This window comes from Falco rusticolus, chromosome 3, assembly GCF_015220075.1.
Source record: "Falco rusticolus isolate bFalRus1 chromosome 3, bFalRus1.pri, whole genome shotgun sequence".
Classification (NCBI taxonomy): Eukaryota; Metazoa; Chordata; class Aves; order Falconiformes; family Falconidae; genus Falco; species Falco rusticolus.
In genome coordinates this window covers 96,989,442-96,999,046 of record NC_051189.1, presented here as the reverse complement: position 1 = coordinate 96,999,046, position 9,605 = coordinate 96,989,442, and the positions used below count along the sequence as shown (strand labels likewise).

Sequence of the window (9,605 nt, the reverse complement as noted above, 5' to 3'; positions counted from 1 at the left end):
TTTTAATCCTCCTAAACTTCTGTTTGCCTCTGCTCTAAGTGTCTTAGCCTATAGCAAACTCCAGTCCAGGCTAGAATTTTTAATTCTTAGCCATCTGCTAAGTATTTTTGTGATACATGTATTTCCTCTTCGTGATCTTACAAGGTATCACAGTTTGCCACAAATGCAGACCCAAGTCCAAGGCCAGCATTCAAGCTCTCTAGACTTTGGTCCTGGCTTTTATCTGTAAGGGGCACTGAGGTGGAACCAAATAAACCCCCAGTGTGGGAGTTCAAAGTTGAGGCTGCCATCTGGATCAGGATCTCAGCTGCACGGTTTGGGCATGTCTCCTGCTTTTGTTAAACACTGAGACATGTTCTTTCCCCCTGACACTCATTCTTTCCCTCTGGTTTGTAGGTTGAAGAATCAGGTAATTACCACCCTGGGGTTTCCATCCTCTGGAAAATGCTGTGCCCTCCTACAAAAGGCAGGTCTTCCTCTTCAAACAGAAGTGCTCATGGTAGGTGGGTTATCTTTGCTTCTTGCTTTGTGTTTTGTAAAATGAACATTTCTTCCAGAGCTGCTTAGGGCTAAGGGAGGTGAGTCATAAGCCTCATTTTACTGTGCAAGTCTTTACACGGACTTTAATTAGGATGAGAGACCATTTACGCTCTGAGCTTCATTTTCCTTATCCCATCAAACAACACGTTGCCATCAATGCTGCTATGACCAACTAGATTCCCAGTTTCTCCAAACTACTGTTAAACCAGATGGATGGTGTAGAAGGGGCATATCTGAGGTCCTGTTTCATGGTGACAGCAGCAGAACAGAACCTTCATCTCAAACATAAGGACTGATCCAGTTTTATCTTTGTCTGGACATGTCCCCTGCTGGCAGTTTCCTTGGTGCAAAGGCAGTGTAACGCCAAACTGCCACCAGGAGTAGCTGGCAGAGATGGAGTGTGGCAGCCTCTGCTGCTCCACCTGGACAGTCAGGCTTCTTTAGCTGTACAATGGCCTTTGAGAAATAAATGTCTCCGGTTTATGAAAATTAAGCCTCAGGTTGCTCACGGGCTCCTTGCTGGTTACTAATCTGGCTGTCGTTTGGGTAAAGCTTGAGGGAGGACCATCATCTCCAGGAGCAAAAAGTCCTGCTTTGCCTCCTGGCAGGTTTGCAGTGGGAAAGGAGCGCTGGGAAACCGCAGGGAAAGGACCTGGAGCCTTATTGCCGGGGTAGGTGAAAGCAAAGCAGGGCATTTGGAAAAGGGTCACAAGAGATGAGCGTACCAGCCCAGTGTGGGGAATGTGCTGTGGGAGATGTACCACACCATGGTCCCGAAGCTCAGAAAAATTTGTCCAGATGAATTTTTTGTCCAGATGAAGCAGGACACAGGGACAGCAGCATCACCCCCCTCCATAGCTTTATCAACAGATTGGTGGAAATTGAGTGAGGTGGCTACAGAGACTTTGTGTGCACAGGTACATGTATATAAGACTGCTGGTCCTGGTGCTACACTCCTGCTTTTAAAACACTGTACAGCTGCTCAGACAATAACATTTGAGTGATTTCATCAGATCTTTTCCCTTTTGAAAGCAAATGATTTAAAAATCATAAAATGTATTTGACATTCTTGATTGCAACCCAAATCACTGAGCTAATGAGTTAAGAGTCTGAACAACAGCTCAAGGAAACCAAATGAAACAGTGTATTATTTGCAGATGACAACTGCCCAGAAAATGGAATGGGCACCAAGGAGCGAGATGGAAAAAATCCGATCCTCCTCATTAAACTGCTCACTCTTTAACAACAGATGGTATGTTTGTGGGTGTTTGCCATTAAGAAAGTCAGGGCCCTGGACCAAAGGGAAAATATAAGCCACATTTAACTATTTGCATATGTTGACTTCTGGAATCATTTCCAATCAGATATAATGTTAGACATTATACACTGACCCCTCCGTTTTGTTTGCCTGTGCTCTTTCATTTGTTTGTCATTGTTTGTCCTGTGACCCAGCATGACAGCAAAATGTTCAGTATTGTTTTACTGTAAATGGCAAACAAGCTCGGACAACTACTTAAAAGAAAGGAGAACTGCAGCTCATGGAAGATTTTCTATAGCAGAGACATTTTAATAGAGGCAGGAGGGAGCCTTTATTATGTCTGCCTCTATTCAAATAAATAGTAATTTATTTGCCCATATGTTATGCCAATTTGCATCACTCAGAATTTATTTTAATGTGTTGCCTGCCTGTCTGCTTCAGACTGATGGAGGGTTTTTTTAAACCTCAACTAAAATTTTCTGAGAATGATGCTAAGGAAAAATAGGTTGTTTTGCCATTCTGAAAACTCCTGCCTATGCAAATCTCTTGTGTGTGTACCATCCAGATCATTGATACCTGTACTCACATATATATATGCATCTCTGTGTGTGCAGGCATGCACGCATGTGTGTCTGTGTGTATATATGTATAATTCAGTTGTGGTTATTTTTCTTCCTACCTCATTCAAATGACTGAGACTTGGAGAACGTGTTAGTGTTACGGAAGGAGGAGAAAAATGACTTTATGCTTAAAGCAGCCATCCTCAGCCCTGGAGAGCTGGATTTGAATTCTGCTTTTACGTGGAGTTCCCACATGATGCCAGCCATGGGATGTAGGATGCTTTTCCCAGCTGGTTGTCAAAACACATCTACACTGCGGACTGCTGTTCTAAACCTTCATGGCAGCTTCTGTGCTCTCCTAGGAGTACCTCAGCAGGCCAGCACGGTGCTGCCTGGCACCTCCATCCAGCAGCACCCCAGGTCTTCTGCCCCCAGGTCCTGCTCTGCAGACATGCAGCACCAAGGTCAGAGAGAAATTGCATTTTGTAACTGGATTTTCAATCAGATTGACCAAAGTCAGATTACATCTGAACCCATGCTCTAATCACTAGGCTGTTTGATTTAAGCATGTATGCCAAAATGGATTTCCCCCCTGCCTCTGTCAGTACACTGTCTTATCTTATCTATGCATTAGGAATTTCTTCTGTATGTTTTCTGCTGAGCTGTTTGATTCTTCTGACTATGCTACAATAGACTGAAATTGGTCTCGGATGCAGTGAGACATATTCCCCCTTCCACTCCATGGAGATAATTTTGCTGAGCTCCCTCTGCCAAGCATCACAGCCTGGACCCCACCACTGGTATTAGAGATGCTAATGGGCAAAAATTATGTCCCCGGTTATTTTGGTGAGGTTGTGTTAGTACAATTTACTCCAGAGTTTGGCTTATGTACCTCATGCTGTCACCACCAAAACACATTCTTTAATATTAGACGAATCCCAAAGGTGTTCCTGAAAGAATAAAAAAAATCAGCCATGTAATGTCTTTACTGGAAGCAGCAAAATTATTTCCATTACAATATAGTATTGAATCTCTCTCCTATTCCACTGTGAAGCAATGGGAAAATGATCTCATAAGCAGGATTTTGCTAAGGTTTTTTGAAACGTTTTTTGAAACAGCTTCACAGCCTTACCCCTGTCGCTGTCAAACTGGCATACTGTATACCTTGAAACGCCGTGCACTGCACAGCCATAAATCCCACATGGATTTATCCAGCAGGCTTAGCGTCATTAGCCCCTGTCATAGACAGGCAGCAGTGCTGAATGAGCACATAACTTGACAGAGGTCATACAAGGTAGCAGAGACCTTGCAAGAGAGCGCAGGTTTCGCAACAGCTGCCCGTTTTCTGAGCACTGCTGGGTGAGCAGCCGGGGTGCAATGCCCTCTCGCTATCATTTCCTTCTGCCTTCCACCATTTCCATCAAGAATGCATCTGTGCACCAGCAAAAACCTTTATCAGGCATTTTGTTGTCTGGTTTCTGACCCAAACCAAGCTACCTGTCATTCTTCAGAGTCATCGCCTAATCTCAGTGGGGTTGGTTTTAATATCATTGTAATTGTGTTAACGTGTTTGCTGAGCAAGCTCTCGTAGCCTGTGCTGACCGCTTGGAATTCAAAATTAGCACCGTAATTGCATTTCACAGGCTACCGGTCGATGGGAAATTTCACCTCACTTGTGGATTTGCATGTTCTGAAATAGGTCGGAGATGCAGATGGCTTTGAAAGAAGAAAAAAAAATGAAAAGGGTTGGAGTCAGGCTCCTATTTTGCTGATTAGATTAAGCGCCTTCTGACGGGGTGAGTGCTCACATCCAGTTCGGTGGTTCACTAGTGCTGAGTGAATCATCAAGAGTGTCTCTGGAATTTTCCTGGCGGGTGTTTCCTGGGTAGCTTCCAGAAGCGTTCATGCACAGTGCAGCGGGATGCGCGGGTTTGTTATTCTCTGCAGCTCCATCAGGGAGCTGGAAGAGAGCAGCAGATGAGCCTGACATCGGTGGAGTCTGAGGGCAGAGGAAAAACAGTTTTCCATTACCATGATGCTGAAGTCGTAATTAAATATAGGTGTTGCCAACTGCAAGATCTGTTAGATAACTGAGCAAACATCTCTGGGGAAGCGACCTTGGCCTGCGGCAATTTTCTCACTTCTGTGGACAGGAGGAAAGCTACCAAGGTCCCTAGTCAAGCCTTTCTTTGCTTATCATTTCAATCCCAGCAATTAAGGGCAGTCTCAGTAAGTTAAAGTCCCTCAAGGAACATGAAGAGGAGCCCACCCTGTTCCTCCAGTGTGTCAGCATGTTTTGAGGCCTATTTTCCCACATATTACGGTGGGGTGAAAGACAAATAAAAGCACTGCAGGGACACACAACCTACTTCTGCGAGCGCTTTTGTGCTGTGTGCTGTATGGGTTTGCCTTTTTCTGGCTTTCTGTTTTCTCTTTTACTTGCCTGCCTTCCTACACACCCACAAACACTGGATTTATCTCTCAGTTTAGTAACATCAACAAAAAAGAACCGAGTTGCTTTAATGACCAGCTATGTTGTTGGAGGAAGCCACCTTGCATGCAGCGCCTCCCGCCCGGTGAAGAGGCAGCACCGTATGGAAACCTGCCACGATGCTGCTTGATGCCACCTCCCCACTACGAAATGTGTTCAGAACTGTCGCATGGCCACGGTATCGCTGCAGACACGGCTGCACACCAGCCACGGGTATCTGGAGACAACTCCTGATACGCAGAGGCAAGACCTTTCCATATGGGCTGAAGGAGAACCTGCTGGCCACTGGCTGAACATGAGCCATGCTTATTAGGTGGCTGACCACGGAGTTCAGAGCTACGTAAGTACCAGAATTAAGGCTTTTAGTTTCCTATGTGATAAATTTACCTGGAAATGCCAGTGCTGCAATACCCTCTTTTTCCTTCCCCAAAGTCTCCAGGGGAAAAACCCGACATGATTTTTTCCTGACTGTTGTGCTCCTGCCTGTACGCAACAGACAGAGCTCATGTGAACAACCATGCATGGGGAAAGAACTTCCTGGGCAAAGCCTAACCCAAGTATAGAATTTTGTTGGTCACTCAGAAAGAAAATAGTAATAACACCATTCTCTTCTCTTAGCACATGAAATCCACCATCTAAGCTGAAACGGATCCGAATGCAGCGCGTGAAGATCTCTGCCCATCGATAGCACCTCTGACACACCTAAGCTCAGCCAAAAGCCAGAGGGTTTGGTGTGTGCTGGTTTATCTGTGCTCTGATTTTATGCTAAGCATTGCAAAAATCAAGAACTGATTGTTTATTTATAATTAAAGTGGTTTGGTTTTTTTTCCCCAGCAATGAATTTCTTAAAGACATTCAAATTGAGTGTACATTGAGATGGAAATGGAGGATTATTTTCATAAATACATCAATAATCCTTGTTAGTGGCAGCCTGGTGGCTTGCCTTGTCTGACAATCTGCTCACAGTGTATGTTTTCTTGTTTTGTTATTTTGATTCCCATTTGATTTATATATAGAAAAAAAAGTGTATCAATGAACAAAGAACATATCCGTGTCAAATGATTAAACCATGAGGTTGATATGAACTGCAAAACAATAGGTTGCTTTGAGTAATTCATCGTATCATCAGCCTTGAAGAATGGATAAAAACATCATACAAAATTCACAACAAAAGTTATCTAGGAAAAATGTGACATAATGCTGTCAGCAAAGCCATGTAGAGAAAAACTAAAAGGAGAGGGAAAAAAGGAAATTAAAAAGCAAAGTTGATGCTGCCTCTCAGGTTCTTCTGCCCTCGTAATTGTTTCCAACGGACTGTGACTACATTGTTCTTAAGTTTTTCAAGCTCAATTCTTCCATGGAGCAGAAAAGCAAATAAGACTATAATAATTATTCATGCTGTACAGGTATTCCACTGTGTTTAATGTTGTAGCTAAAGCAGATCAGAAAAATTATAGCTATGTTTTTGCCCATTTCTTGGAGTCAGTTTTTGATGGAAAGGATTCCAGCTCAGTGGTTTTCGGACAGAGGCCAGCTAGGTTTTGGTCTGCCGTCATACCTACAGAGCCAGCCTGCAACAGGCAACCCGACAGAGCCCCAGCATCCCAACCCCTTGTGGGTGATTGTCACCCCATGAGAGTGGAATGAGACCTGAAGGTTTGAAGTCATATTTACATTCATGTGAGAACAAACAGAAGAGCTTGAAAATGAGATTACCCTGAAAGATACCTGGATGCTTTGACTGTATTAAAAAGTCATCACTGGCAGCCCTTATAATACATTTCCTTGAGAAACCAACAAGAGCTGGAAGAAGAAAGATAATCCTCATTTGCAGAGATTTGCTATTTTAAGGCTTTGTGCAGTCTGGAATGACTCTATACCCATGGCAGAGCCCGCTGGTGCAGTCATCCAGACTTTTGCTACAGGACCAGAGGTCTGGCTCAAAACTCATGCTAGTCTCATACAGACCAGTTATAATTGGTTTCTTTAAGTGGTGAATCAAAAGCAGCTCAACACGGTGCTATCATACCTCTAGCTGTCAGCTGCAGAAACTAGCTCACCTCGACCCCTTGGCCCGATGTGTCACCAGTGTGCCCGATGTGCCTTCTCAGTGCTGTCTGTGTTCAGAGTAACGACAAGCAGACAGAGTATGGAGAAGCTCTGATGCATGAAGCACAGAGCAATCATAAAGCACACAATGGCAACTCACACAGCAAATAAATCCCCCGGCCTCCTGCTGAAGAGTTAAGGAAACACTGAGGGTCTGAAGCAGACCCAGCAGAGTGCTCAGCTCATGAGAACTCTGGTCTCATAAAATATTTGGGGAATGGAGCGTGTGCAAGAGACAGGACAATAAATATCACTGCTTTTCCAAGAGAAATCCAATGCTTAACACAGGCAAAGTAACAGCAAATAGGATCTGCTTACACAGCCTACTCCCCAAAACTGGAGCTATCCTTCCTTGCACTGCAAAACATTTGGGTGAAGAAGTGGCAACGTCAGGGTTTATTGAGGGATATGAGAAGGCAGGGACACAGATACACACCATCACTCCTGCCACGTACCAGCGTTCAAGCCACGTCAAACTCTTCATCCCCCAGAGTTCAGCCCGGGCAAGGTTGGCATCAGTGGTGCACGCCAGCGTAGCCACGGCTGGGCAGCCCTCGCTCTTCCGTAGCATCATTTCTAGGGCACCCAGCCCAGATTTTACAGACCTCCCTGCACAGCAAGTAACAGTGCTAACTGCTAATTTATTTATAACAAATTCCTCATTTATTTTTGGTTTTCAAATGCTATAGAGAAAGAGGGAATCAGTCAGCAAGACTGACACACAGCAAATACCTCCAGGGAAGACAGTGATCTGTGCCATTGCTATTGACTTCATTTGTCTGACTTGATTTGACAGTCCAGACTGCTTTTCTCCCTTCTGCGTTTTGCACAAGATGCATCTAGAGCTTGAATTCATCTGGTTTCATGCAGGGTGCCATCTGATCATCCCCAGGCATGTGGTTTGAAGCTCTCTGACGGATGGGTATAGGTCCAGATCCTTATATCCTCATTGGAAAGCTGGGGCATGTTTGATGCCTGTCTGGAGTAGAGCTTTTGGTGCAGTTTCTTTCAAAGGAAGCCTAGTTCCCATGTGCCAAGCAATTTTGTGTTCCTGAAGTGGGAATGACCAGGGGGTTCATTTCAACACTACATTACTGTACCAAATAAAAATGCAGCTGTAGATGGAACAACAGATAAGGCATTTCATGTTACTAACCATACATACTGACCATGTGATCACATTGTTCAACCTCATCTATCTGAAAGAAAAGCAAATAACAAAAAAGGACTCAGATTAAGGACTATGCTCTTTGGAGATGTCTTTATTTCCCCCTAATGACATCTGTGACATGGGTGATTTGGAAATATTGTGGAGAAGCCTGAAGGAATAAAGACTAAAAAAAGCATGAAAATTACTTTAGTAATAAAGCATTCAAGAATCTCTCCAGAGCCTCTTGTAGTTTATGAATATTAATGGACTTTTGTGAATTTTATTATGTTTTACAGGCTGCAGCCTGTTTGTGAGAAGTCCTTGCTCAGAAGGAGTTAGGGCTAGAGGTAGAAAGGGGCAAGTGAATGGTACGCTGCCTTCCTTTGCAAAACCCCTGCCAAGGATGTCACAGCCGCCTGTTCCCAAACAGCACAGGGACTGAGATGGGATGTGGTCCAAACAGGCACATCTACACCCACTTTCTTAAAATAAAGATAAAGCTTGCTTCTCCCATTAGCCCAGCATAACCAGCAAGTCACCTGCTTTCTTCTGTTTGGAAGTGTACAGAACCTAAAAGAGTTGATGCGCTAAGGAAAATGAAAAGGAAAATACCTCAAAAGAGGTATTTTTGTGATCACAGAAGTTGTGCACTGAGGCTCTGCACCGATTCAGGTAATACTGTACCCTTCAGTGGGCTGTCATGTCAAACAGGGTTTATTCAGCAGGTCTAGGATCCTGCCAGTCATTTCTCCGTCTCCTTATTCCATGACCAAGGTTTGCAAATAAATATTTCTCCAGCTTGTTGCTCCAACAAAAAACCCAGAAGTGCCCCAGAACTTTCCAACTACTTCCACCCGTATTTCTGAGCTGTGGTTTCTAAGGGCAGGAGCAGTTCTGTTGTCCTCTGCTGTTTACTTTTTTCTGTGGTCTCACTACAGCTGGCCACACTCCGAAATGGTGGGGTTCAGTAGAAATCTAAAAAAAAAAATATATCCAACTCTGAAGACTTCCATACATTTTTGCCCCCAAAATTTCTCAAATCTTTGGTGATAAGCTGGATAGGACAAGGGAGGGAAGAAAAAAAAAATAGTTTTATCTTTAGTGGATGAACACAAAATTTCCATTTGACAAGTCATTTAGCTTTCAGATGTTTTACAACCTCTGTACAAAATCTGTCAATAATCAGATGCTTCTTTCTTAAACTGACTTTGCTGGTATTTTAAAAATGTTTAACAAGAAAGCTTCTTTTGAATGATAATTTCATCTGGGTCTTTCATCACATTTTTATTTGTATCCCATCCCAGAAGAGCAGTTGGGTGTTGCAGGATACTTTGATTCTGTTTCTGAGTTGGGATCTTAGTTATTTTATTCCCCATGGGAATTCAGAAATTCTCGAACATCGAAGGTTTGATTTTTTTGAAACATCAGTTATCAGAGTGTTCCCTTGGCCTTCTCCTCACTTCAGTGTCTGAGCGGCTGATTCCTCACCTGGCCATT

General features: G+C 43.7%; 1 long non-coding RNA gene across 3 annotated transcripts; it reads left to right on the top strand.

Moving 5' to 3' along the window:
- Positions 1 to 240: 240 nt before the first annotated feature.
- On the top strand, positions 241 to 6,323 carry LOC119145253. 3 transcript variants are annotated; one of them, XR_005103365.1, is made up of 4 exons: positions 241 to 314; positions 397 to 1,792; positions 4,002 to 5,189; positions 5,468 to 6,323. It is a non-coding gene; the product is annotated as an uncharacterized LOC119145253 (long non-coding RNA). The 3 variants fall into 3 exon arrangements; XR_005103366.1 differs by having other exon boundaries at positions 397 to 4,154; positions 4,844 to 5,189; XR_005103364.1 differs by having other exon boundaries at positions 397 to 5,189.
- Positions 6,324 to 9,605: the final 3,282 nt, after the last annotated feature.